The sequence below is a fragment of the Oncorhynchus keta genome, unplaced genomic scaffold (assembly GCF_023373465.1).
Source record: "Oncorhynchus keta strain PuntledgeMale-10-30-2019 unplaced genomic scaffold, Oket_V2 Un_contig_3006_pilon_pilon, whole genome shotgun sequence".
NCBI lineage: Eukaryota > Metazoa > Chordata > Actinopteri > Salmoniformes > Salmonidae > Oncorhynchus > Oncorhynchus keta.
Window position 1 is genome coordinate 2,439 of NW_026286874.1, and position 3,732 is coordinate 6,170.

The 3,732-nt window shown below is 47.2% G+C and overlaps 1 long non-coding RNA gene across 8 annotated transcripts; it reads left to right on the plus strand.

Annotated features, from left to right (window-relative positions):
* The first annotated feature begins 1,133 nt into the window (after positions 1 to 1,133).
* LOC127923543 (uncharacterized) lies at positions 1,134 to 2,869 on the plus strand. Of its 8 annotated transcripts, none has more exons than XR_008114654.1 (4): positions 1,134 to 1,251; positions 1,349 to 1,540; positions 1,637 to 1,732; positions 1,830 to 2,869. It is a non-coding gene; the product is annotated as an uncharacterized LOC127923543 (long non-coding RNA). The 8 variants fall into 8 exon arrangements; XR_008114651.1 differs by having other exon boundaries at positions 1,142 to 1,283; XR_008114653.1 differs by having other exon boundaries at positions 1,174 to 1,315.
* The last annotated feature ends 863 nt before the right edge of the window (positions 2,870 to 3,732 follow it).

The window sequence follows — 3,732 nt, forward strand, 5'->3', positions numbered from 1 at the left end:
AAAAGTTCCAAAATAAGAAAGACATTTCAAATGTGATATTATGTATTTATATATTGTTGTAATGATGTGCAAATAGTTCAAGTACAAAAGGGAAAATAAATAAGCATAAATATGGGTTGTATTTACAATGGTGTTTGTTCTTCACTGGTTGCCCTTTTCTCGTGGCAACAGGTCACAAATCTTGCTGCTGTGATGGCACACTGTGGAATTTCACCCAGTAGATATGGGAGTTTATCAAAATTGGGTTTGTTTTCGAATTCTTTGTGGATCTGTGTAATCTGAGGGAAATATGTCTCTCTAATATGGTCATACATTGGGCAGGAGGTTAGGAAGTGCAGCTCAGTTTCCACCTCATTTTGTGGGCAGTGAGCACATAGCCTGTCTTCTCTTGAGAGCCATGTCTGCCTACGGCGGCCTTTCTCAATAGCAAGGCTATGCTCACTGAGTCTGTACATAGTCAAAGCTTTCCTTAATTTTGGGTCAGTCACAGTGGTCAGGTATTCTCCGCTGTGTACTCTCTGTGTAGGGCCAAATAGCATTCTAGTTTGCTCTGTCTCTCCTCTCTCTCTCTCTCTCTCTCTCTCTCTCTCTGTCTCTCTGTCTCTCTGTCTCTCTGTCTCTCTCTCTCTCTCTCTCTCTCTGTCTCTCTCTCTCTTCTCTCTCTCTCTCTCTCTCTCTCTCTCTCTCTCTCTCTCTCTCTCTCTCTCTGTGTCTCTTCCTCTCTCTCTCTCTCTCTCTCTCTCTCTCTCTCTCTCTCTCTCTCTCTCTCTCTCTCTCTCTGTGTCTCTCTTTCTCTTCCTTTCTGTCTCTCTCTCTCTATCTCTCTCTATCCTGTAATATCAGCACTTTGACTTTCTGAATCTCAATTCCTTCCATTAGCAGCCGATACCTGATGCAGAATGATAACAAGGTGAAGGTGTCTGTGTTAATGTTCTAGTGCTGTTGTGCCCTCTTGTGGTATAGTTACTGCACTACACATCACGGCAGGGCTTTTCAATACTCCTTACTATAGAATACCATACTACATACACAGAGTGTCACATTTTTCACCCCCCTTTTGTGCCTGAACAGCAACAAACCAATCAGCACAACCTCAAATCATCGGGGTCAGGGACTCTACAAGGTGTTGAAAGCCTTCCACAGGGTCTCTACAAGGTGTTGAAAGCCTTCCACAGGGTCTCTACAAGGTGTTGAAAGCCTTCCACAGGGTCTCTACAAGGTGTTGAAAGCCTTCCACAGGGTCTCTACAAGGTGTTGAAAGCCTTCCACAGGGTCTCTACAAGGTGTTGAAAGCCTTCCACAGGGTCTCTACAAGGTGTCTGAAAGCCTTCCACAGGGACTCTACAAGGTGTTGAAAGCCTTCCACAGGGTCTCTACAAGGTGTTGAAAGCCTTCCACAGGGTCTCTACAAGGTGTTGAAAGCCTTCCACAGGGTCTCTACAAGGTGTTGAAAGCCTTCCACAGGGTCTCTACAAGGTGTTGAAAGCCTTCCACAGGGACTCTACAAGGTGTTGAAAGCCTTCCACAGGGACTCTACAAGGTGTTGAAAGCCTTCACAGGGTCTCTACAAGGTGTTGAAAGCCTTCCACAGGGTCTCTACAAGGTGTTGGAAAGCCTTCCACAGGGACTCTACAAGGTGTTGAAAGCCTTCCACAGGGTCTCTACAAGGTGTTGAAAGCCTTCCACAGGGACTCTACAAGGTGTTGAAAGCCTTCCACAGGGTCTCTACAAGGTGTTGAAAAGCCTTCCACAGGGACTCTACAAGGTGTTGAAAGCCTTCCACAGGGACTCTACAAGGTGTTGAAAGCCTTCCACAGGGACTCTACAAGGTGTTGAAAGCCTTCCACAGGGACTCTACAAGGTGTTGAAAGCCTTCCACAGGGTCTCTACAAGGTGTTGAAAGCCTTCCACAGGGACTCTACAAGGTGTTGAAAGCCTTCCACAGGGTCTCTACAAGGTGTTGAAAGCCTTCCACAGGGACTCTACAAGGTGTTGAAAGCCTTCCACAGGGTCTCTACAAGGTGTTGAAAGCCTTCCACAGGGACTCTACAAGGTGTTGAAAGCCTTCCACAGGGACTCTACAAGGTGTTGAAAGCCTTCCACAGGGACTCTACAAGGTGTTGAAAGCCTTCCACAGGGACTCTACAAGGTGTTGAAAGCCTTCCACAGGGTCTCTACAAGGTGTTGAAAGCCTTCCACAGGGACTCTACAAGGTGTTGAAAGCCTTCCACAGGGTCTCTACAAGGTGTTGAAAGCCTTCCACAGGGACTCTACAAGGTGTTGAAAGCCTTCCACAGGGACTCTACAAGGTGTTGAAAGCCTTCCACAGGGACTCTACAAGGTGTTGAAAGCCTTCCACAGGGACTCTACAAGGTGTTGAAAGCCTTCCACAGGGTCTCTACAAGGTGTTGAAAGCCTTCCACAGGGACTCTACAAGGTGTTGAAAGCCTTCCACAGGGACTCTACAAGGTGTTGAAAGCCTTCCACAGGGACTCTACAAGGTGTTGAAAGCCTTCCACAGGGACTCTACAAGGTGTTGAAAGCCTTCCACAGGGACTCTACAAGGTGTTGAAAGCCTTCCACAGGGACTCTACAAGGTGTTGAAAGCCTTCCACAGGGACTCTACAAGGTGTTGAAAGCCTTCCACAGGGTCTCTACAAGGTGTTGAAAGCCTTCCACAGGGTCTCTACAAGGTGTTGAAAGCCTTCCACAGGGACTCTACAAGGTGTTGAAAGCCTTCCACAGGGTCTCTACAAGGTGTTGAAAGCCTTCCACAGGGACTCTACAAGGTGTTGAAAGCCTTCCACAGGGTCTCTACAAGGTGTTGAAAGCCTTCCACAGGGTCTCTACAAGGTGTTGAAAGCCTTCCACAGGGACTTTACAAGGTGTTGAAAGCCTTCCACAGGGACTCTACAAGGTGTTGAAAGCGTTCCACAGGGTCTCTACAAGGTGTTGAAAGCCTTCCACAGGGACTTTACAAGGTGTTGAAAGCCTTCCACAGGGACTCTACAAGGTGTTGAAAGCCTTCCACAGGGACTCTACAAGGTGTTGAAAGCCTTCCACAGGGTCTCTACAAGGTGTTGAAAGCCTTCCACAGGGACTTTACAAGGTGTTGAAAGCCTTCCACAGGGACTCTACAAGGTGTTGAAAGCCTTCCACAGGGTCTCTACAAGGTGTTGAAAGCCTTCCACAGGGACTCTACAAGGTGTTGAAAGCCTTCCACAGGGACTCTACAAGGTGTTGAAAGCCTTCCACAGGGACTCTACAAGGTGTTGAAAGCCTTCCACAGGGACTCTACAAGGTGTTGAAAGCCTTCCACAGGGACTCTACAAGGTGTTGAAAGCGTTCCGTAGGGATTCTGGCCCCATGTTGACTCCAATGCTTCCCACAGTTGTGTCCAGTTGGCTGGATGTCCTTTGGGTGGTGGACCGTTCTTGAAACACAAGGGAAACTGTTGAGTGTGAAAACTCCAGCAGCGTTGCAGTTCTTGACACAAACCAGTGTTCCTGGCACCTACTACCGTACCCTGTTCAAAGGCACCTCAATATTTTGTCTTTTCCTTTCACACTCTGAATGACACACATACACAATCCATCTCTCAATTTGTCTCAAGGCTTAAAAATCCGTCTTTATCCTGACTCCTCTCCTTCATCTACACTGATTTGAAGTGGATTTAACAAGAGACATCAATTATTATTATTATCATAGCTTTCACCTGAAATCACCTGGTCA